The sequence below is a fragment of the Rissa tridactyla genome, chromosome 1 (assembly GCF_028500815.1).
Source record: "Rissa tridactyla isolate bRisTri1 chromosome 1, bRisTri1.patW.cur.20221130, whole genome shotgun sequence".
Taxonomy (NCBI): Eukaryota; Metazoa; Chordata; class Aves; order Charadriiformes; family Laridae; genus Rissa; species Rissa tridactyla.
The window spans coordinates 82,302,043-82,327,974 of NC_071466.1; the positions used below are offsets into that span (position 1 = coordinate 82,302,043).

The 25,932-nt window shown below is 39.0% G+C and overlaps 1 protein-coding gene across 5 annotated transcripts in view; it reads left to right on the plus strand.

Moving 5' to 3' along the window:
* The window catches only part of TBL1X (transducin beta like 1 X-linked), a 201,529-nt gene that overhangs the window by 118,993 nt on the left and 56,604 nt on the right, over window positions 1-25,932 (plus strand). The gene's annotated exons all lie outside the window — the stretch shown is intronic.

The window sequence follows — 25,932 nt, forward strand, 5'->3', positions numbered from 1 at the left end:
CATCAACTTAAATCAGTTTAAATAAGCTTAGTTCAACTGATGCATGCACAAATGAATTTCCCTTTTATCTAGCCTGCTTCCAGTCCTAATAAACAGAATGATCAATCATATGAGCCGCCTTCTATAGCATGATTGTGTATCTCTGATCGAAGAAATGTACAATAATTTCTCTCTAGTCCCTGCTTGGTTCCTCCCATAATCAAGGACTCTGGATATAATGATTCACCTCAATCATTTTTACATTCTTTGATAGAAAACGGAAAAAAAAGAAAAAAATTTTTTTTTAGTTTCTATGTTTGAAGAATGATTACATTCAACATTGTAAAACTAAATTTAAAAGCATAAGATATTTTCATCCTCCACAACACAGAAAAGATGCCAGTCTGACTCAGAGAATTGTTCATAAAAAAAAAAGGCAACAATACCATGTTTTGAAGAGTATGGTTATCTATACTTATCCTTATTAGTAATAGCTGGTCTGAGGCCACTTGCGCCTTTCTTACTGATTCCAGTGAGTCTGAGACTGGCTAGGCATTTTCTTTCTTGATTGAAATATGAAGTGCCAAGCAAAACCTGAGGTTAGCTTAGTGAAAGATACTAGGTAAAAACCCAACAATTAAAGCTTCCCTGTAGGTTACTGGTCGAGAGCCTCCTTAACAGATTAGCTACATCACGTACCTTATTCCCATATGGAACTGGAACTGGCCTGTAAATTAAATTATACTTTTATTTTTATGCTGAACTATTTATACTTGTCCTGGTTTCAGCTGGGGTAGAGGTAATTTTCTTCCTAGTAGCTGGTAGAGTGCTGTGTTTTGAATTTAGGATGAGAATAATGTTGATAACACACTGATGTTTTTGTCATTGCTGAGCAGTGCTTATGCTGAATGAAGGACTTTTCTGCTCCTCACACCGCCCCACTAGTGAGGAGGCTGGGGGTGCACAAGAAGCTGGGAGGGGACACAGCTGGGACAGCTGACCCCAACCAACCAAAGGGACATTCCATACCATATGGTGTCATGCTCAGTGTATAACCTGGGGAGAGTTGATCCGAGGGCACCAGCTGCTGCTCGCGGAGTGGCTGGGCATCGGTTGGTTGTTGGTGAGCAATTGTTTTTCATTTGCATCACTTGTCTTTTCTTGGGTTTTATTATTAGTAAGTTCAATGTTAAAAACTTGCTTAATATTAGAATATCTTCTTATGCCTTTAGAGAAATTAAATGCAGAAAATATGCTTATTTGTCCTTTGAGCTTTCAAGTTATGAACTTTGTTCCAAAAAAATTTTGACATGAATAAGTTTTGACATTGAGATGAGTCTTTTCCTCTATATTAAAAATTGAACATCATCATGCAAAAACAATGGTCCTTTTACTGGCACAAAAGAAGGGTGTAGTGCACCTTTTTGAATAAACATTGTAATTTGGCCTTAAATGAAACCATATCTCCTTGTTCCTTACGTGATTCCATTCCATGAATACAGATATTAAAAATCTTTGGTAATTTGCTTCAAAATTTGACCTCAAACGTAAATTAATCCCATGTTTTAAAAACATATTACTTTAGGTTTTAGCACAATAACCTCATTTTACACTGCCAGTTTCATGGGTTTTTTGCACATTCTTTATTTTTTGAGCCAGAAGTTCAGCTGTGATAAAATATGACTAAGGCTAAACTTGGTATCTGATATGCCAGGAGGTCTTTCCAGCCATGTTTTCCCAAAACATTGCTTCAAACCTTTCCAGATTATACGGTATCATTCCAATATTTTTGTTCGTTTCCTTCTTTTAAACAACTCTAGCTTTATGTCAAACCATTTATCATAGTGGGATGATTCTGTTTTAAACAATTTGAGTTGATAAATCTCTATTTAATAGTAAACTGGAGCGGCTGTTTTCCTTTTTTATGTATGCATTTGATTTCTCTTTAGATACTGATAGATCTTTGCAAATTATCTGCTCAAGAGTAAGCCCAAATATTTTTAATTCATCCTAATTAGATAATGTTTTCGAAGCCCGTTAATATATACAGTCCTTGCAAGCTCAAAGAGTGAAAATTCTCCCCATAAGTAGATGTCTAAAATTATGCAAAGATCATTAAAAAAAAAAGTAACAAATACAGTATCTGTTTTAAATAAAATAACCCAAGGCCAGAGCAGCAAAAGTCAAGACAGCAAAGCTATCTGTGGTGACATGGATCTGAAGTCTGTGCTCCAGGGCATGGGGAAGGGGATCAGTAGAAGCAGTTGGGTCAAGGAGGTTGGGAGTAGGAAAGAATGGTCTGATAATCCCAGTGGGGAGGCTGGAGCCTAGGAATCCTTTGAGTTACTCCACTCCATAGTTGCTTGGTTGGCTAGTGCAACCAAAATCTAAAAAATGACGGAAAAACTTGGTATATCTCTGAGGTAGATTAAGCCTGTTGTTATTGCCTATTACCAGGTTTGTGGTAGGTATAAATACAAATTTGCCAACTGTTTTCCTTTTTTTTTTGCCCTAGAAACTAACCATCTTTCTTTCCTTTATATTAACTTCTCCACCCATGTCAATATTTTGAAAATTTACAAAATGTCCTTACATAGAATTGCCATTTCTCTTGCAGTACTTATTTCAGTCATTCCCCAAAGCTTTCATGGTGCCATATCTCTGAGAGCTCTCTCCTCTTACGTGGTTGCCTGTCCTGTAATCAGTGTGTGTTCTCACCTTGCATACAGCTTTGTGAGTAAAGAGTATCTTAACATTGCTGGAGGTTTTTTGAAAGTTAGCCTCTTTGCATATGTTCTTCTCTTGACTCTGAAGTCTGTTTTGGGTTAGGATTTCACAGTAGAGCGAATATTGAGGACTTATTGCTAGGTGATGATCTGCATCATTATATTATGTTTTGCATCCTAAAATTTTGGCACAAATATATTGGGAGACAAATGAGATTGCATTTGTATGGATTTAAACTGTTGTTGCTATGCAGTGGAAGAATCGCACGTCCCTTTGAACAAGAGAGAAAATAGGAGTGGCCTTGTTATTACAGGGATGGAGGAAAAAAAAATTTCTGGGGCTGCAGCATGTTCATTACTACCGGAGTTGATGTGTTGACGAAATATTTTAGGTATATGGGTTTTGCTGTGGCTTTGTCCCAGTTGTTCTAGTTGACCACTAAACTCAGCCCCAGGGGCTGTTTACATAATTTTAATTATACTTTTCAGTAGATTTAGAGAGAGTTTACACAGCAGATTTTATTCATCAAATGGTTTCTTGGTGTTCTAGAAGCTTGCATCATTCTCTTTATTGTAGTTGTTTGTCTTGAGAAGATACCAGAAGCTGGAAACGGGGGATTTAGCTAAAAACTGTGCAAAGACAGCAGATCTCAGTCTCTCCCTTATGAAGGTGTTATACCTTGGAAGGCAGATGCTGAGCTGTTTACAACAGACGTGATCGCTCCGTTCTAAATTAAATCTTCCCGTGATGGTTAGCATGGAGCTAATCAAATCACTTGCACCATTTGATCTGGTCCTGTCGCCTTTCATTATCAAAGCTCATTTAAACTGCTTTAAACTAGAACTGAACTGATAAAACAGATAAATTCATGCATCTGTGATCACATTTTCCTACTGTTGTATTTTGTGTTACCTGAGCCTATCTGATGCATTTTTTAGGGCATAAAAACCCCTAAAACCAATGACAAGTTATTGTATACTGTGTATTGTATACTGTGTCTGTAATATTAATAGTAATATTAATACTATTAATTCAGCCGCTCTTAGTTTTGTTTTGAACAATGCAGAAGAGCTTTTCATTACCATGTAGAGTATTTAACTAATATAGCACATAAAAATTAACATTTTGCCCTTTGAAATTACCTCCTTTCCTTCTGGATCATAGGCAATATATATGAAATTATTTGGTCATTGCTTTGAAAGCACAGTGACTTTTTTCCGCTAGTAGTTTCAATTTAACAGTTGAAAACAACAGTGATTTCCTTGTGGATGGTGTGTAATCTCACATAATTAATAGGCTTTTCGGTCCAGTATAGGAATAAAACCAGTCAATGGTATGCTCCCCCCATCCCCATTTGTATTTTACCCAATCGGTACAGTAAATGTTAAGTAAACAGACCTGGGGGCAAAAAGGAACTGGGCTATCAGTAGAATTCTTATGAACCCCTTACTTCAATGCATTTTATAAAACCTATAATTATTAGTTTTGGTTTGCTCATCAGCGGCATTTGATTGTCTATAATCCTCAAGTTTGAATTCTGCTGTTTGTGTGTGTGCCATCTGCAATACCTTTGATCTGGCAGCTAAGGAAATCACCCCATTGAAGGCAAAATAGCCACTGGGACTCGATTCCTGATTGGTTTTGCAGCCAGTTTTAATGCTTTTTCATCTAATGAGTAAACCACTACTTAAATTAGGCCCACCAAGCTGAAATGGAGGTAAAAGGATGTGGTCAAGACTTAAAAACAAGATGTGGTTACTTACTGTGTGCAGTGCAGATGTGACTGGATTTTGCAGCACCCCAGGGCTTGAGGAAGGGATGACAGGGTGCATCTTTTTTCCAAGTCAGGTTAAACGACAACTGAAAATTTTCCCCTTGGAACTGGCAGAACAGTTGAAGTATTTCCAAATGCGTAAAGATTTGGGAGGGGGAAGCAATTGAAAAATGAGTTTCTGTGTGCTGTGCTTAATGGTGCACCATCTTTTGGAATGTTGGAATTGAGTGTTGAACCTACTGAAATAAACTTAGTCCCCTCATGTTTAAAGGGTATTTGATTATGTTAAAGGCTAAACTATGCCTTCTAATTTGCATGCAGATTCCGGAAAGTAACCGTGTAGCTTGTAGCTCAGATGTCTTTCATATACGAATATCTTCACCAAATACTGAGAACGGTGCTGTTGCACATGGTAACGAGTGTTTACTGCATGTTTGACTATTAGCCAGAGTCCATACTGATGAAAGACGGTCAGGTGTAACTTACCCTCCTTGTGCAACAGCCGAATGGTTGAATAAGTTTTGGTCAGATACAGCTGTATATCAATCTATGGCAACAACACTGCAAAAAGAGGTATTGGAGTATTGACCCTAGATCTGAGCTAATTTCACTTTGAGACGTCTTCTTATTAGCAGTGATGTGCAACAAAAAAAATTCTGCAGATTGACTTTTGGTTTCCCAAAGTCAATTTTATTCCCATTGGCTATGGGAATAGTATCATGAAAAGCAACATAAAATCCCAAATCCGTAATGCCATTTGTTCCAATGGCTTTGCAGGCCATACAGGAAGAAGCACAAAACCTCGCCAGAGGGGCCACGGTGCTGTATTCAACCTGCCCAACCGTGACTGAGCTCCCCACGGTGGAGTTCTCCCTTTCCATAAGTGGCCTGCAGCCTCCTGGGGTCACCCGCCAGTGGCAGCCAGAACACCCCAGGATTTCTGCTTTTGGCCATCAGGCGTTCATAGGGGTTTGAATAAGGAACAGATTGCAGTGCATGTGGATAAGTTATTGTACAGTTGGACTCAGTGGTCTTAAAGGTCTTGTCCAACCTAAATGATTCCTATGATTCTATGGACTACTTTTAGCTCCAGCCCTTCTACTGCCTACATAACCTGGCACAATTGAGTTTGAATTTTCACATATTTTTTATGCTACAAATATTTCCAGATTTAACCATTCACTCTTTTACTGGTAGCACTAAAAAGTGACTGATATCAAAACAAGACAGATGAGAGTGATCATCTTCTTTCTTTTTTTTGTCAGTTATCTAATTAATGCTACTTGGTATAGAGGAAGTCAGGTGTTGATTTCAGCAGATACTGTAAATGTTGCCAAGTTTAGTCAACTGTGTCTTGGAAATAGAACACTACAAGGTTTCAGCCACTCTAGCGTAAAGATAACCTTCGTTCCGAATACCCCAAACCCTGAGGGGAAATAGGGAAATTCTAAAAGCATAACAAAGAAACGACAAAAGACAAAAATAATTGTGGGAGGTGATGTAAGAAAGAGCGAGCTGCGAAAGTGGAGAGATCCATTTTTTTGCGCACTTACATGTAGACCCCAGCATCCCTCCTCTTCTTCCTTGTAAACTGTGCCTCCCTTACAGCTGCAAGCGATGAGGTTCTGTAAGTACCGCAGGATCACTGTCATGCCCCTACTTCACTTGAGAGCCATAAAGTCTCGTCCTTTACTTTAATAACTCTGGTGGGTTTAGTGGAGAGCTTTAACTGCAAGTTCTTTGGGAAAGAGGCGTTGCCTTTGCATCTCCTGTCAGAGGGACTTGCCGTATTGTGCAGGGGTTAAAAAATAACTACTAATACCAGTGATGAAAACAAGGGGAGCAAAAAAGGCAAGGGTGTGTGTTTCTGCAGTTGCTGAAAAATGGGTTATACTTTTAGCACTTCATTCTCTTCCACTAAGAAAGTGCCTCTGCTTTTATTTTGTGGCTTTTTGGAAGATGAACAGAGGGAGTATGGAGATAAGCAATTGTAAAGGGAGTTTTTAGTTGTCTAAGTACATGCACAAATTAGATTTCCCCTCCCCTGCTTTTTCTGGGTATCTGCCAATTAATAATTTGAATTAACAGGAAGCTGGAAGGTTGGGAGTGTGATGAAATTCAATCAACCTTGAATTCAAAGTCAGGGTTGGGGTTTTTTTTATTATTGTGATGATGGTGTATCTTGAAGGGAATTTTTAAAATGAAGATATGTGGAGGTTTATGTCCTTGGATAAGGTATGCATTATCATCTTGGGTTTTGTTTGATTTTTTTCTATAAATTTTGCCCAGCTAATTACCACTGAACACTGATGAGGTGGATGAATCCTGGGTGAACTATTATAAAGCCCACTTACAGTGGGCTGAAAGGAAAAGATGAAGTTGTATTTCCCAAGGTTGGGGAGTTAGAATTGAGAAACAAATGTAATCTTGGGGAATCAGTCTTCAGCCTAAACTGCTTAGTTTCTCCCATTATTTTGAATTATAAAACATACTTTATTAGGGCAATATGAAGCAAGCTTGAAATATTTTGTCTTAATTTCAGTGTTCAAATGATGATTTTATTCACAAGCACGTTGTGGTTCCAAATAAACGGAGTGATTTTTAGTACTATAGGTGTTTTTCTTTCTCTGGCCCAAAAAATGGCTTAGGGATTATACAAGACAAAACATAAGATTTTGTGGCAAAGGATTTAATCCCTGGGTAATACTGTTTTTCTCTATGGATGCAGGTGGCTGTTACTAAATTTTGGGATAGTTCTGAGCTTTTAAGGCGAAGGGGATTGTGCTGGATATGAAAACAAATATGTGTCTTTTTAACACATGTTTTTAAGCTAATATAAACAGGCTAACAATTTCTAATTAATCTCTGGATTTACCATGAACTCCATTTACCATCCGACTCACTCGTAAGGGTGGTCAAATTATGTTATTTAAGCTGATAGCTAAGGAGACATTGTAAAAGGCTAGTGAAATTCTTTCTAAAAGGGATTTTTCTCTTTAGTAAAGAAAAATAGTTCAGTGTGTGCATAGGCCTCTTAATATATCACACAATTTTTTGTTTTAATTGAAAGATACAACTTCCACCTGCATTGCTGCCTCTGCATCGCATTCACACTTGTGCAGAGACATTTCCAGCGGCAGGACTGGTGCTGCAGTGGAGAGTGCCATGGCAGGAGTCTCTGCTGCTGCCAGATGATACCTCCATTTTGTCATTCGCCTACCAAAGCCACCTTACCTCTCGCTGACTGCAGCTGACAAAACACGCGCTTTCAGGTGTAAATCAAGGTCAGAAAACAAATCTGTGATGGAGCCAGACTTCAGAGCCAGACTTCCTTTCTTTAATCCGTACGTTTTTATCAGTTGTTGCTGTTCATATTAAGGTAGCATCTAATGAAGGTAGCTCAGACATACCAGCTGAGGGGTGGGACCAGGGGACCTGGGATGCTGGATCCCCTGCTGCTATGGACCAGAGGCTTGTCACAGCACCTAGTCCTGAGCACAGGGCAGGTGTAGCTCTAGCACAGCCTGCTCTCGCAGGTAGCGAACTGGGATTGGGGGGGCCCTGCCGGGGCTGCACACCAGGGTCCTCACCTGCAGACTTCTAGAAGTCCAAAGCAGGTAAGAGCTCAGGAGAAAGAGCAAAACTCTGGAGTGAGACTCATGTCTCCTGCCATGCTGCAAGTTGGGAATGTCTAGAGCACATATCTGGGGCACATACTTCATTCTCTCTTTATCCCTTGTCTCTAGCTAAGCCAACCAAACAAAAATGTGGCTACAGTTCCAATAATAGTCTATTGCCATCTTTACAGGCACAACTCAGCTATCTGAGAGAGGCATTTCTTGTTTATTTTGTTCACAGGCATTCATTTTCCTTAGTTTTGAGGTCAGAGAGATTAATCTCTTTGTGACTGTATTGAGTACCAGACTTGCTTTTAAAACTGTATAGAGTTTTGAACGCAAAGAAGGAAAATATCAATTCTCTGTCAAAGTACAGATGAAGGACTTCAGTATTAGAAGGTGTAGTTTGAACTTCAGGCACCCAGAGCAGAGTTTTCCCAGAAGACCTTAATGGAGAGAGAAAACAAAGTTCTTTGGTGAATTTTGCTGTAACACTGTGCTAAAATTATGAAGTTGTTCCAAGTGTGAGGAAAAAGGCTTATTGTGTCCTTTATGTTGTGTGTCCTGTGGCCTTATGCATACTGTCACTTTGTCATTATATTTGCAGCTACATGAAATGCTTCTCATCTTCTATATATAAACCTATTTGAAACCAACATGCCATTCATTATCATCATCATCAACAGCCTTTCTTTAAGTTGACGTGCCCAGAACTGGACCTGAATAGGAAGACCAGTCTAGCAAGTGCCTGGAATAGCTGTCACACAAAAGTTGTTATATGCTGTCTTAGTTGCAAATCCAAGTCCGCAAGCCTTCTCTGTCATGTGTCAGTACCCTTCATTGACGTGTAGTTTGGTTTCGGTTATGGCCCGGAGCTACAAAGTAATGAGCCAAAAAGGGCAGTTGAAACACCAGGGACACTTCAAATTCTTCTGCTGTAACTATTTTTGGGCAAATAATCAGCCATCTCTGCTTTTGTACAATAGGCTTCACCTTCTCTGTGGTCTCCAGAACTAGCTTTGCTCTCCAGAGCATAGCTTTGCTATGCTTTTAGGGTCTCAGTAGTGTGGAAGGAGCCTTCAGAGGCTGTAAGCATATTGGACACATTAAAATTGTTGGTTTATTGCATGGACTATCACCATTTATATCCATTTACATGAATCGCTGTATAGGCGGTAAATTACCGAATTTGTTAAGCAGCAAACTATATGGATAACTGATTATCCCCAGAAAGGAATGTAATTTGTGGCAAGTTGTCTGTTGGGTCTCCTAGAGGTAGTTGGTTGTTATGCTTCAGTCATATAGTTTTAGTAATGGTGAGGTCAAAATATTTGCATCTGGACTTTTTTTCTTACTAGTTCCAAGACTATGTGAAGACAGCCTCAAGGGAATCTTTTGGAAGAGTTTATTCAGCAATACTGAATATCAATAGTATCTCCAATATAATTTCAGAAATGGGTAATATTGCTGAGTGTTTGCTGTCAAAATATGGAGCTGGGGTCAAAAGTACCAATCGACTTCTGAATGCAAATGGTTCGTCAGATTTCCCTTTGGAAGCAGCAGGTAACTAGAACGAATTGAAACTGCAGACAGTATATTTTCCATGACACCAATTGAACTCCTGCCAATGACAAATGCTAAAGTACATTGTGAAAATAAAATGATGCAGTGCTAGCTGAAGTGCATGACATAACTATGAATAGATGTACCCGTGTGCACGACACAGCTCCTACCTTTCTTTGCTTGGAGAGAACAGTTTTCACATGTACCAAGGTCGCCAGAGTGTTTGTATCCTGTGAAGTTCATGTCATGCATGAAAGTACATAAAGACCATCTGGGAACTGTGAAAATAGCCTGTCCTGAGTAGATGATTTGTGTGGTGGCCAAGGACTGATATGCTCATTCAGGAAATGGCAAAACAATGTCAAGCTTGTTGGGAAATAACCAAGCTCCTTTTCATCCTTGGGAATGGCCTGGTATCTCATGGAATGAAATCCACAAGGAGACTTTGGACCACACAGTTTTTGAATGCCTTGAAGGAGTCTGTGTGAACTGAAGTGTTCCAGTGCAGGCAATGGAAATGTTAAGATTCTTCTTAATATTTTAAGATTTCAGGTTTGGTATTTCTGAAACAGGTTGAAAGCGATAGTAAACTTAACTCACATCTATAGAATTTAAAGAAAGTTTTTAAACTTCTAGTTTTTAAAGTTTTCAAATTAAGTTATATCAAATTTGGCATACAAGTTACCACATTCTGCCACGTGCCAGTCAACTGTATTCATCCATCTTTTAAATGATTTCTGTTATGATCTCGTGTGAAGGTGGTTTATAAAGCAAGACTGAATTTTTTTAATTGACCTACAGGCGTGCAGGACATACAACTTAAATCTAGGTAACTCTTTTTTTCTTTTTTTTTTTTTTTTTTAAAAGCCCAGTCTAGAAAGAATGATTCTAAACCAACAGAAATAGCCATAAGCAGTGAAACTCAGTTGCAGACTCCATGCAGGAGAAAAAATAGAGATATTAATGACTAGTTTTCTAACAAACGTTTCTGTGACACACTAGCAGCTTTTGAGCACAATTTTAATGAGGTATTGTACCTGAATGACTTCTGTTGAAGATCTTAACCTGAACACTGTAACCTGTGACAAGTCTGTCTCCCAGTTTTTATTGTTAATGTATATGCTAGATAACACTATTGAGGTTCTCCAGCCACGTCAGGCAGTCCAGGCATTGCTTTAGATGCTGTCAGGAAGCCTAAGAGATGCTATTAAGAGAATAATTGTAGACCGCCTCCCTGATCTGGTTTGTTTAACACTGAGCATCTAATTATCTCAATACATTTGTGACTTCAAAACTGCCATTTTATATTCATGTGAAGGACCTGGATGCTATTCTGTTAAATAGTGAATCCTCTAATGGCTCATTCTGCCTCTTATTTATATTACCTACCAGAAGAGTAGTGCAGGTAAGAAAGTCTGATGTGCCACATTGAATGAAAGCTAACTACATCTGTGTTATCTTTCACACTTGTGGCTGAATTTGAGCTGAAATTGGAGATTCAACAGGTCCACGCCGTTGTGTGCCTGCAGTAGCAAATTTTGTCTGTAAACTGTTCCCTGCCATGGACACTCAAGCCATGGTCAGCCAGTTAGCTTACCCCAGATTCAGCCAAAATTTCAGCTGATAGATGGGAAATAGGAACAGATGGGGAGTTTGGACTTTAAAAGGAGTTTGGTTTCTGAATTAACACAAGATTAGAGATGTATTCTCACACTTTGGTCTCCTGTGTGCTTTTTTATATTCTAGTTGTATAAAGAGGAATGATACACTTCTTTCAAATGTGGAAGAAGAACATAGGGGATATCTAATCGGTACCATGAGGAACTTCTTTCCTGTTTTTCCAGAGGTGCAAGAGTGTGTTTTTTCTTCATGCAAATAGTTTGAACTTATATCTGTATGAAGACACAGCCTTCAGAATAGTGTATTCACGTCTAATATTAGTAATATTTCCGATCCTGTCTTGGGAATATCTACTTACAATATAGTTTTCCGTTCTTCTGTATGTAATCCCTTACTTCTGAAAGTGGCGTGAGGGAGTATCCTGCTTATACCTAAAGAATATGGGTTATTTGTTGTAGCGAGTCCAGAGGAGGAACCACGAAGATGATGAGAGGAATGGAGCACCTCTCCTATGAATACAGGCTGAGAGAGTTGGGGTTGTTCAGCCGGGAGAAGAGAAGGCTCCGAGGAGACGTTATAGCAGCCTTCCAGTACCTAAAGGGGGCCTACAGGAGAGATGGGGAGGGACTCTTTATCAGGGAGTGTAGTGATAGGACAAGGGATAACAGTTTTAAACTAAAAGAGCGTAGATTTACATATTTGGAAGAAATTCTTTCCTGCGAGGGTGGTGAGGCACTGGAACAGGTTGCCCAGGGAGGTTGTGGATGCCCCATCCCTGGAAGTGTTCAAGGCCAGGCTGGATGGGGCTTTGAGCAGTCTGGTCTGGTGGGAGGTGTCCCTGCCCAGGGCAGGGGGGTTGGAACTAGGTGATCTTTAAGGTCTCTTCCAACCCGAACCATTCTATGATTCTGTGATTCTATGATTTCTTGAAATGATGAAAATGCCATTTTACTTTAGAGGTATAGTTACAGGCGCCAATTTCACTAGTATGAAACCCATTTATTCCACTTGCTGAATACAAGTCTTTTTTCATGTGTGATCTTGTGGGGAGAGGGAAATTAAGGTTGGGGGTTTTCCAGGATTTTTCACCACCATTGAGTGATTTCAGTGGAGCATGTGGTGTAGGTGTTTCAGGAGTTGTGAAATCTTTGGAATATAGACTTGAGGGAGAAGTAGTTGTGCAACTTTTCTGTTTTACAGCCTCACCTGTAATCAAAGTAAATGGTGTTTCCTAAACGCCATTAGAGTGTGAAATTAAACAGCAGGAATTAAAAGGAAACCATTTCTTTGCTCTCAGAATGCAGCTTCGCTTCAGCTAGCACTCTTGCCCATCATGGCTCTCACTCGGCTGCTTCCCAGAACTTGGCAGCCTCCTTCTTCTTCACTGTGTGTGTGTTGTTGCCCTTCCATTGAAGCTTTTCTTCCACGTCTTCAGATAATATGTTTCAGTATTTAAAGGGTGGCTACAAAGAAGATGGAGACGCCCTTTTTACAAGGAGTGACATGGAAAAGATGAGGGGTGGTGGGTACCAGTTACTCCTGGGGAGATTTCAGTTGGACGCAAGAGGAATACTTTTCACAATGAGAGCAATCAGCCATTGGAATAATCTCCCGAGGGAAGCAGCAGATTTCCCATCATTGGACCCTTCCAAGATTCATCTGGACAGGGTGCTGGGCCATCTTGTCTAGGCTGTGGTTTTGCCAAGAAAGTTTGGACCAGATGATCCTTGAGGTCCCTCCCAACCTGGTATTCTATGGTTCCGTGATATATGCATGTGGTCCTACTCATCAGCTCTCTCACCACGCAATCTGCTACCAGTCTCCTGAATTTAAGCCCTGTGGTTCAAACTCTGCTCAGACCTTGCAATATGTGAAAGTTCATGATTCCTCTTCTCTGGCTCAGCTGGCTTGTTCCAGAGAGAAGTTCGGGGAATGAGTTTGCCTTTGCAGAAGAAAAGGTGACTGACTGCTCTAGCAACTGGTGGCAGGAGAGGCCATCTCTCTTAGTTGCCTTTGCAATTTTTGTTTTAACAATCATCCATTTTAAGGTGACTTGGTGAGGTGCTATGTCTCTGTGGTAATTTGTGTGTTATATGGTTCTGTGTCCTATGGATTGGTGATTATAGACATCATGTGTAAATGATTTACAGCTTCAGCTTCACCTCACAGGCATCGTAGTAACTTGGTTTTAAATTACTATGAGCAAAAAATTTTAATAAAAGTAATCAAAAAAGATCCTTATAAAAAATTTTAAATAAAAGTTGTGCATTTCACTGTAGATAAACCAATTGCCTCAATTTTAAAATAAAGCTGCTGCAACAGAGTATTTATTTAGAAAAGTGATTATAAGAATTAATGTATTGAGACGTGCTGTTATTCTCTCACTGGTTAGCTCAGATAAAGTAAAACAATTTCAAGGTTTTCATTTAGTATTAATAGATAGCCATTGCATCTTAGTGACTACATTTCTTACAGAATGCTTTACAAATGTTAGAAATTGTGGCAGATTTGCACACAGGTCTGGACGTAAGTATAGCAGCTAAAAAGTAAAATTTCTTTACAAAATATCTTTGATAGTATTTTTTTCCTTTTAAAGAGAACAAAACAATATTATTGTATCGGGTAACAGTGATGCATTAGTATGAAATACAAAATTGGTCAGTTGTTTTCCTCTCTTTAAGCTTCCTTCCAAGCTTTGATGGGAAGGGGAATCATCCATTTTGTGGTAGAAAAAATGTTTTGGACCTGGGGGGTTGTAAGCATTCTTAGACATCAGGTTAAATTTTCAGACATCTGTTAATAAAGGAGAGAAAGGAATAATTTTTTGCATCATTGTGAAAGTCTTATGAGTAAATCTTTCCTTCCTTTGGAGACAGTATGGTTTAGAATATTTCTTTTCTCCAGCTCCAGAGCAGCTCTGTACAAGTTGGTAGTGAATAAAAATCTATGTGATGGCTCTTCACTGACGCATTATATTTGATCACGTTTTGTCTAGTTTATAGTACCAAAATATTGCTCAGTGACAGCCAAAAAGACTTAAAAATGTACCTCCTTAAACGCCAACATTTTAAAAGTGGCATTGATAAGAAAAAGTTTTGTTGCTTTTCTGTCTTTGTATCCAATCCCCAAGAATGAGCGTGCATTGAACAGTGTGTGTTTGTATGCATTTCTGATGTTCAAAGGAGTTGGTTAAATATTTACTAAGAGCTGAAAATGTCTGTAATTTTCAAATTAAATTTGACCAAATTTAAATATGGTTCCTTATAAACACACAAATAGGCTATTTAAGCTTCTTAAATGAGAAAAAACAAGTGGGAGAGGAAAAAAAATCATCTCTTTATGTTGAAAAATATGATACTTTTAAAAATATTTTTTAATAATTGCATGAACTAGTCAAGCCTTATAAATGAATGCTTGGGGGAAAATCATTAACTTGTAAAAATAATAAAAATAAGATTGTTAATAAATACAGCTACAGGGCATTAAGTATCACATGGTCTAAATGTGCAGGAATAAACTACTGATAAAAAAATAGTATGAAGGACTACAGAGAGATTTCAAAATCAGTGTTATATTTTGACTGTAATTGTTTTTCCTCTGAAATGCCTGTTGGGAAGAAAGAGTATTCTCTGCTTTCTGGAGAGAGTGGATGAGCATAGCTGCTTGCATAAGTGAAACCAACCCAGTGGTCCATCAGCCTTTCCCTGTCCCATCCCTTTCCCTTTTTGCTGCATCGGCACGCGTCTGCTTGCCCTTGTGTAAAAGGCTCTGAGCTCCTATCACCTGAGAGTGAAGTAAAGTTAATGCAAGGAAAATATTTTGATAATTCAGTTGTAGCCCTCTAACAAACCTGTGCAGAGCATACACAAGTAGTATTTTCAGGAAGTTTTATTTTAGTCAAATTTGTGTGGATTTTCACTGTGACAGAAAAGGTACTTTGCCATGAGAGCAACCTCTCTGCCAAATGTCAAGTACCTGCTCCAAAGTGTGGAAGCACTAGAGATTCTCACCGAAACAGCTGTATAAATATCTGCAAAACTGTGTTTTCCCCACCTTCACTCTGAAACAACTGAACTATTTTTGCTTATGCCTTCCAGAAAGAATTTCGCCTGAGGCAAACACTCACCGTGGAGCTTTACAGTCCAAATAGTTAAAATGGGGTCAAATTATAAGTGATAATATAAGCTTATAATGTGTCATACTTAAATATAGGTGTTGATGTCTGCTCCTTGCGTAATACTACAAAGACTCTTGAATTTCTGTAGAAATAAGAAGAGACCAAAATTATCTTCTGTTAATAAGAAAATGTAAAACATATGTAAAAAATAGTGGTGAAGGGTGAAAAAAATAATGACAATTCATCTTTGAGTAAACAATACACAAATGCTCATACTTACTATGCATATTTTTCATTGACGTTGAAAAAATTGTAACATATGTGGTTCATGATTCAGCTGCAAGATACCTGCAGTAGCAAGGGATCATTAATTGGGGTTACAGATCTCTGTTTCTTTCCCCCGTCCTTCTGGCTTCCAAGTATCACATTCTTTGCTCTACAGAGTTTTTGTTTCAGCAACCTGTAACCAGGTGTGAAGTGTGCTCTCCTGGGAGCTGGAAAATGCAAGTTTGAACTTGCTAATTCTTAAGTGAATACTTTAATCTTCAGTCTCTTAAATCTCTTATACCACTTTCACTGCCACCTTTCTCCTATTTTTTTTTAAATAAAAATACTGAGTCAGTTCTCTACAGCCAAAGATATAAATTGGAGCCTAGATTTGGAGGGGAAATTTGAAGCAATGAATCCCAGTCTCAGACAAGTGTCTAATCCATGGCTGCAGGAAAACACATAAATCTTTGAAACAGGCACATAACTTTCCCCATTCCTTGTAGAGGGAATTTCATAGCTAACTAGCCTTTGAGAATTATGTTCCAGGAGCTGGATGACTAAAATACTCGCTTGGTTACAGTATCCTTAGAAGATTCAGTAGGCATGACAGTATGGAGTGTTACCCCATCTACCTTCCTGCACGTATTTTCCAAATAAAAATAGTAAAGAGGACAATGAGGGAGACTGTTCGAATTTGGAAAAATTACTTCCTTTCAATTAACGCCGATACTGATGTTCATTTTAAAGCCATATGGAGATTTTACGTCTTTATAACACTAGTGTAATTTCTTTTTGTATGAACTAGAAAAAACAAATAGTCTGTGTTGTGTGAGTGGGAGTGCAGCCAGTCAGTCAAGGGAAGGGATTGTTCCCCTCTATATGGCTAAGAGCTAAATGTTGAAGGTAGAAACACAAAGCAGTGAAATACCCTGAATTTGTGTATTTATTTTTCTGTTGTTACGTTGTGCTATCCTATATAATCTTTGTCCTTACAGGATTTAACATTGACATTCTCTTAGGATTATTCCAGACAAAACATTAAGTATTTATAGCCATAGTTAATATATTTATAATTAGTTTATAATAGGATCTGCCATAATAAAAGTTTGAAATAGTTTCCATTATAATTCTTTGTTTTCACATATTCTAAAATTTACAAAATACTCATTTTCGGGGGTGAAATTTTCCATGTTGTGAGTCTGAAGAGTATTTTTTCCTCCTTAACACACAGTGTAATCCATTCAACTATTTTGGAATTATAGGCAAATGGGAAAAATACTTTTTCCCTTTGTACAATAATAATAATAATAATAAAAATAAAGAAAATCCTCAGCTACACTTTTAACAATACTACAGGGAAAACAAGTTAAGGTTGAAATATGTGGTAAGATCTACTGCCTTTGCTTGCTCTGAGGGAAAAATTAAAAATAAAGTCATAAATGATGGAAAAATAACATCAAACTGTTCCCAGTAACATCTGCTAAGCTTATTAGCAGAAACTAATAAAAACCCACCCCCTTAATGACGTCGCTGCACATTCCCTTTGCCTGAGGCCATCCAAACATGAACTAGCTGGGCTGCTGCGGCGCCCGGCTGGTCTCCAGACCTTCACAGATCCTTAGCATGACTCTTGCTCACTGGGAAGCCATGCTGCTCCAACTTGTGAGGGAACAGGGATGTGCCTGTCCTCTTCCCGTGCGTGGTGAGCAACGCTGGTGCTTCTCGTGTCCACTGCTGGCTGCATGGGGCCAGTCTGCACAGCTTAAAAAATGTAGTTTTTTAGCCCAGAGCAGATTCCTGTTGTTTTGTATCATCATTATACGTAGACCTTTGCTAAGTCCAAGGGTTGGTTTTGTCACACAAGTTATAGGTGTTGTCATGAGACAGCAGTACCAGAATGGATTTCACATTTTATCTTTCTCTAACTGCACCTGTGTCATGCCGTCCTAAAAAATAACATGAAGTCCAAATGCACATGTAATTGAAATGCAGGTTTTACTGAATATCTGGGCCTTGTGGGAGAGAAGTAACACAGAAATCTACAGGTATGTGGACAAACAGGTCCTTCTGCATGGCATGGGTGCTGTGTTTGTGTTGCTGCCCCTTGCCTGGAGAGCATTTCCTGCGCCCCACAGCTCTGGGACAAAGGAACAAAGTATTAGATTATGGGTTTGAAAAGACCTCAAACCCCTTCATGCTTCCTGCCGGTCACCTCGCTGGTCTCACAGTATTTGTGCGACATGCCTGCCATGCCTGTCCATAACGTGTTGGGTAGTGGAGTTACCTACCACTGTAGCTGGCACAAATACCATTGCAACCAGTAAGGTGATAGTAGTGTGGTTTTTAAAATGAGGGTTCACCCTCAGGGTGGTATAGGAAGTAGTTTATGTAAGGAACATGGTAAAAGCCACGCGTGGATGTTTTATCCTTATCTCTCTCTTCAAAAGTAAGGCGTACAAGCAAGTCACAACCTGATTCTGCAGTCTAATTAAAGCACTCAGATGTGTTGGGAAAAGTCAGGATTTTGGCCCCTACTACCAAAGTTGCACCGTTTTAAACAGCGAAGTTGCAGGAAATAATAAAAAAATCCTTGTTCAGATATTCCATCTTTCAGGCAAGGCCTTCAGGCTGTTTCTCACCTGTCCTTCCAGGCCCATTGCTCTTGTGTTCCTTGCTATGTCATTTGAAATGGACATCATGCCTGCTAATCCTGCGGCCCATGCAGTGGGTGGCTCAGGGCCTTACGGAGGATTCTGGAAGCTTCTTTTCTGTCCCAGCCGCATAGTTTCACCTCAAAGGCAAATGTTTTATCTACTGGACCTTGGCCTGTCTCATCGCAGTTGGGTGTCTGCCTATGTCCATTTTTACGGGCAAGCTTGGGACTCAGATACCTCGCGTTGATGTTTTAGTGGATCTTTACTGCTAGGTGTCAGAGAAATTGTCCACAGGTGAAAAAGAAACTGTGCTTTATTCTAAATATTTGGGGGAATGTTAATTCTAAAAGTTCAGCTGTGTTACTTTACTCATGTCTGTGGTCGCAGGAAGAAAATGAAACAGGTACAACCAGTTCTGGTAGGAATTCATCCCATGATGTTCATTTCACCTCACTACTCTGTGAATGTGAAACACGGATGAAAAATGTAAATGCTAATGTTTGTTTCTTTTGGTTTTGTTGAGGTTTTAGTAAAAATCCAGGTAAATTAAGCAAAAAGTGAAATTTGAGGCAGCGTTAATATGCTGTTCCTCTTGCCAAAAATCAAGAAAAGCAAATATCGATAGAGTAATTGTGCCATCTTTTTAAAGTTGCAATCTTTCTTAGCTTTTTTTAGCATGTAGCACTACTCGTAAGATTTAAAACACATTTCTTGTTGCATTACGTACATGGAAATGCACGCACGCACAGAGAAGTAACTGCACAATCAGACGATCATGTATTTTGGCCTAATTGGTTTGAAATGAGTGGACACATGCTATTGTCCCCCAGTTTGTCCTAATTGCCATTTTGTGCTCATGTAAGGAAGAAAATTCTGGTTCTGTTTAATGGCAGCATTCCCAGTTGACTTCAGTTGTTCCAAGAGTGATGAGGTATCTTGATTCTCAAACTAAATCAAATTGTATGTTTTGATTTCTCAAGCTTCTGTAATTCCTTCCTTTTTTATTTTAAAACAATTGATTTCATTTTCATTTGTAAGCTTGATAACTACCGTCAACCATTACTCTCCCATCAATCGTATTTTTGGCTTCCTGGGGCTTTCCATACAATATATTAGTGTAAACATTATTTTTGTTTATTTAAAAAAAAGAAAAAAATTAATTGAAGTTGCCTCTCCTTAGAACTAAGCTATAAAAGAGGTATAACACAATTGCACTAATTAAGAAGAGCGATTGGTTTTGTTTGCTTTTTTTTTTTCCCTTAGCAAAGTGCCAAAAAGGAAAGATCAATACACTCTTCACTCTTCAGCAAAGGGAGTTGGAAAAGATCCACTTGAACTCTTAGAAGTGAAATGCTGGGGGCTGATGTAATTAAGTAAACCAGCTGAGAACTGAAAAATAACCTGATCAAACTAAGAGATTATAAAAATGAAAGAGCTGATGCACAGTTCTACATCTTTTGATAGAAGAAGTAGAATATGCTGGGAATGTAGTGATGAAACACTTGTCTTTTATTGACAATTAGTTATTTTGCACTGGAAATTGTAGATTAGTTGAAAAATGTTTGAATAGCCCTTAGAAATTGCTGGAGTATCTTTTGTTGCCCTTTTTTTTTAGATAAATAGATGTGGGTTTGTTTCCAAATGGCTTTTCAGTTTGAAATGTAATTTATAATTTAAAGAAAAGTAGTATTCATGCAGAAATAGAACTTTCTGCAATGATGTCCACCAAAGTGTTTAGTTGGCCAAGTTATTTTTATTAATATTTTTATATTAGGTTTGTTTTATTTTTTTAAATGTTTTGATATTTTACTGGATGATGTATTATTTTGTTAACATTTTTTCCAGGAAGGACAACCATTTTGATAATTTATTGCAGATTTTTAAAAGGATAAATACAGTAGCCACAGTTATGCTTTAAAAAAAGAGAGATTCATCTGTCCAAAAGCATGTTTTTAGAGGTACTGCTTGGTAAACTGACCTTCTTCCTGAACAAAGTTTTTATTTTATTTAAATAAAAACTCCATTTTTGTCAGATTTACCTACAGAGCATTTGATTCATCCAAGAGTGACCTCTTCAAGACAGAATTGCAGGTCCATTGACCACTGCCACATGTCTATAGTTGTCATTCCTTCTGCTTCCTCTTTCTTCAGTTGGCACCAGATTTTGAATGCTGATAAGGCTGAGTTCAGTGATTATTTGTATGAGATACCCTAACTTGTCAGGATCCAAGCTAGACCTTTTTTATATCTGTGCCATTTTTCCTGAAGAGCTCGGATACAGATGCAGTTGTTACTTCTTTTCGTCAAACTGTGGCCTTACAGGCAGCAGTGAGAATGGGGGTGAGCTGAGGCTCCCTGGCTTTGTTTTGGTTTAGTGTGGCCTTTTAAAAATCAGCAGAAGGTCAGTGTAAATAAATAGACTTAAAACCAAAACCAAAAGAAGAGACCGCCTTAACATTTGGTAGTGCAAGTTTTCTGACAAGCCTGTTGCTTTTTCTCTTTGAGGTCCCTGTCCTTATTGAGCTGCTATAAATGTTAGTGACAGAGCTTTAAGTGAGACAGCACATACTGTACAGCACAATAACCATTCTCAAAGGAGATTGCTCTCTTCTGCTGAATCTCAGCTTCCATTTTCCCAAAACAACAAATTTGTTACTGTGTTTGTGAAGAAAACCTCAAAATATTAACAGTGTAAGTGACGCAAAGACATCTGTGAGCATCTGTAAAGAGGCTAGGACAGTAACTCTGAGAGGTTTCAGTTGTCTCGGTTTTGTTATTAAATAGTTCGGTTGACATATGCTGATCATTTAGAGAATGAGGGTAGTTAACCATTTGCCTGCTAAGAAAAGCCAGGGAGATACGGTACAGCTCTTACTGTGAGCATATCTTGATTTGCTTTCTTAAGTGTATGATCTCTAGAAGGAGCAACTGTTCGTATTTTAGGTTTGGTTGTTTTAGAGCAAGGTGTCAAGTTCAAGCCTTAGAAGGAGGACTCTAGAAGTCATGCGTGCACAAGCTGCATTTTCAACAAGGATAGCTGTTATTTTGTGTGACTGGCAAAGGTGGAGTTTGGAAACAGCCATCCTGCATATTCCGTACCTTGTAATCAGGAGGAATGCAATGGTCTCATTCCTTTGTCAGGATGCTTGTAAAGAAGAGATGTTTTACTCTTTAGCTTCGTGAAATGGCAGGAGAGACTGCAAGGGGAGAGGGGTCCGAGCGTGCTCTTTTCCTCTACAAAAGTTCAGTTTTGGCATTTTGGGAAAGAAGCATACTGGAATTCCTCCTCAAGAAGAGGCAGCTGCGCTAAAAGCCAAGACTGAGGAATGCAATGGTGTGGGCCAAGCAGAGCTCGTTAGCCTTTGGGGAAGAGCTGCTGGCTGCTCACTCTGTTCTGGCTCTATGGTAAGACACAGCCTAGAAATACAGAAATGTAGGGCTCGTTGAAAGCTTCTGATGAAAGTGTTTTTCAACAGAAAATACTGAGATTGACTAAGTGACTCGTTTTGTGAGAAGTAGCTTCTAGCTTTGGGAAATGTTGTTTTTCATTAAACTACAGAGCATATGCAAAACAGTGATGTAGCTATGCTGTCACGGTGCCTTCCTCAAGTCTATTTTAGTTCTTATGTTCGCATTCTCTTCTCTGTGTTGGGGACACTGTAGTGGGTCCTGAGAGACGCAGCTTGGTGCATGGAGCCATCTTGGAGGAGAAAATGGGAGCATAAGTACGTGACCTCAAGTTGCGTGCGGCAGGGCATCAATTTGGTAACATTAAATATTTGAACTTTATGGAATGTCTTCATTTTTGTGAAACCTCTCATTTATTCCTTTTTTTTTCCCCAAAACAAATACACAATTTCTCTTCACCCCTCATCATTTTAATGACAATCTTGTTGTCATTAAAACTTTGGTTGCGAGAAGACATTTTTGCCTAGCCTTGTCAAATAAGTAGGTAAATGGTGCAACCCCTCCAGGAGATAAATTAAAATTTGTGGGTTTGGGGTTATTTTTGAGGGGGAGGGTGTTTATTTAACAATAATGACCCTCAAAAAGTCCTCCCAAGATGCTGACAACTGCTCAGCACTCAGGTAAAGCAGACTGGAGCTTCCAGCTTTCTTCAGGGGGTAAGACGAGGGCCAGCCTAGCCAGCTGATGAATTTCTGTCAGCAGGGCTGGATGCAGAAATGGGAAGTGCCCGGCTTCCTATTTAAGTTTCAGGTTTAGTTTAGGTGTTTTCCCTAAATGTCTGGCCTGTTTCCGCCTTCCTGAGGGGAAGATTGGACTGGTAACTCACAGTCCCTGTGGATGGCAATGCTGCTTCAAGTAGCAAATGTAAATTCCTTTCCTGAAATAGCCTCAGCCGTCCCCTGCCATGGGGTTAGCCTGGAGGTCAGGACACAGCCCTGGAGGACCCTGTGAGCATGATTTAGAAGAGAGGCAGAGGAGCTGTGCCTTTAGATGCTATTTCAAAGTTGGAAAATGTACTTTCCCTTGATTCTTCAGCCAGATCTGCCTTATTTATGGCAACAGTGCTAAAATAAGCCGGAATAAGAGCGAAGAACAATCCTTGAGTAAGGGGATGGCATGTAAATAAACTGTTCTTGGTCAACCTGACTAGCGCTGTGCTGAACCATAGCTAGACGGGAGGCTGCCTTCTCCAGAGTTACTTGCATGGCCCATTAGCCAGATTCCCAGTGCGTCAGGAAGGTTTAATTTGAGAACATCCTCTGGTATGTCGGTGCACAGAGCCAAATCAGGTCTGGTGGTGTACTCCAGGAAATAAGCTGTCCTGGTTGCCCAGAGCACACGGGAGGTACTGCAGGGTTAGCTTTGCTGGAGGCAAGCTCAACTCCAGCTGAACAACTTAGTTCAGCAAAAGCTAAGCAGCCCTACAAGCACAACGGTAGCGTATCTGAGCTAATAACCCAGCTTTTTACCTCTGTATGGGAAGCATTTCTGCTAGCCTATCCCAGCAGAACTGAGAGCCAAGTGTTTATTTAAAATGAGTGTTAAATTTAATTTTGCGTGATCTTGACAACCCATCCACCTGGGGAGGGTTGAATGTTTAGATTCCAACGTACTTTGGGAAGGCTTAGTGCGCTCTGCTCATATGTTTGAACGTTCTCAAATATCTGCAGGATCACAACCCAAATTCTTAAGGGAAGATTGAAGTAAATAGAACTTTCTGTTATGTGTAATTGGGTACAGGAAAAAGTGTTGCAAGTAAAGAAAGCTCAAGCACATGTTTGAATGCTTTTAGTAAATCCTCTTGACATTGTGAAGAATTAAGATGCTGTTGCTGGTTTAAATGTGAAATGTCTCCAAAGGCACATCAGTATTGTTTATAAGCTATAATTTATTTCTTTAAAAAAACTATTAATCTAGGTAATACCCATCTCCAGTAACAAAAGGAGACCATCAGTTAGCAGAAATAAATCTATCACAATGCTAACTAAAGGTTTCTGTGATTTTCTACAAAGTATGCATTTCTGCATTAAAATAAATTTTATTGAGGGGGAGGCTAGTTGTTTGTCCTTTATGAATCAGACTTGGAGATACACAAAAGATAAGTACGTTCCTCTCCTCCCCAGCATGTCTTCTGTAATCTCTTTTATTTGAGGTGTTTATCTGTGGAGAAGAAGGAAATCAAGAAGAGCGTTAATGAAATTGAGTATGGTCTTTCATAGCTCAGCCAAATTTCTAATGAATAGATTTCTCTGGGTCAAAGCCAAGATCTGTGTATAGTTTGGACGGGTGAAAGCTTTACCGTTGTGTATCTGATTGCTGCACTGGCATCTGTGGGAGGGAAGAAACCTTAAATGTATGAGTGGGGATCATCTGGTTATTTATGTCATGGTAACAATGTGTATAAAGATATGATCCGACACATATGTCAAAGTAATTCCTGTTGACTGACTTCAGGGAAAATGCATTGTAAATCCAGCCACTCGGTGTGCTTGGGGTTCTGATACAAAGGTAGCTGCTGGGGAGGTTTTTCTGGGGCTGTCAGACTATTTATTTTGCAGTCAGGCTGATTTTCTCTGGTTTTAATTCATTTAAGAAAAGTCTTCTTTAGAAAAACAAACAAAAAACAACACTCCTCCTTTCCCTTCCCTTCCCTTTCCCAAAGCAACCCTCAGTATGTGGGAAATATCATGTTATTGTCTTAAATTAGCAGGATGCATCCAGAAACAGCATTTGTAGTTTCTTGATTTTTTTTTTTTATTTAATAAAGTTCATTTTACCACAAAGTACGTCATTGCTGAAACTGAATTTTTGTAAGAGGTTTCAGCTTTACCAACTTTCCTACCACCAAATACTGAAACTGCTATTTTTAAAATGCTTTTAGAATGTTATGTCGGGTGTTTTTTTTAAACCCACAACTATCAAAGTTTCTTGATTTATTGTTATCATGGCGATAGCAGCAATACGGGTTTATTTTAAGTACTCAGACAGGGATGAAAATGGCCTTAACTGTTGCCGTGAATGTCTGTCTTGTTCTTCATTGTATGGTGATGATTGTGCAAAAAGGGGCACAGGAATTTATTAATTATTCAGAAACAAGTCTGTTTATCTGGAAGAAGGACATATAAAGTTATACTGAAAGTAGTGCTTTCACTGCCTGCAGTTGCCAATCTTGGTAACTAAAGCCCTTAACGGTTACCAGCACTTCCAGTCTCCTGATCCAGTGGCAGAGAAATTTGAGCCCATTTTACAGATGAGGGGTTGAGGACAAACGAGACCAAACGACTTCCCAGGGCGATACGTGGCATGTGTGACAGAACTGGATGTTGGATACAGCTGGTGTTGTCCTCATCCAGAATCTTAGCAGAAAGTGATCATCCTTTCCAAAGTGGATGAAATTTTTCCCACCGAGACTGCACGATTTTCAATATTATGTTTCTTCTTGTTCTCTGTGAAGTGAAAAACTGTAGTAATAAAGACTGGAATACTTGAGGAAGATGTCTCCCAAATTAGCAAGCCATGGTTTCTTATGGAAAACCTGCATCCGAGCCATTGATGAAATATAGCAGCCCAGGAGAATAAAAGGCTTACCAGGATTTGAAAGACCTCCATTTACATAAATATGCAGAGACATCTGTTACGGTCATGAGTGACCTGCTGGTTTAAATCATCAGCAGGGGAAACTTGTAGTTGATCAGCATTGCCTGCAGTAGCAGGTGCTACTTTAGGCAACAGGAATTACTGAAGAGGTTTTCGATGAACAAAGACCTTTCCGCTTGCCAAGAAGAGACATACGGGAAATTGAAACAAACAGCACACGCCTACGGTCTTTCATTTGTAATACGCGACAAGAGCATAGTGTGTGCTTCTGCGTCCAAATCGTTACATGATTAGTTGTAGGTATGGTGTGGCTGACAAAGTTTATGTCTGAGAAGTACTTACAGCTTTTCAAACCAAACTACTTAAGGCAGATTCCCAAACAGAAATGAATCATCAGGATTTAATGGAAAATGTTCAAAACAAATTTATCATTTAAAAACCAATGTTTGTATTATCAGACTATATGCCCAAAATAGTAATGTAAAACTGTCATCCTAAAGGTTATGATTGCTTACGTGAATAATTGAAGTTTAATTCTTGCTCACC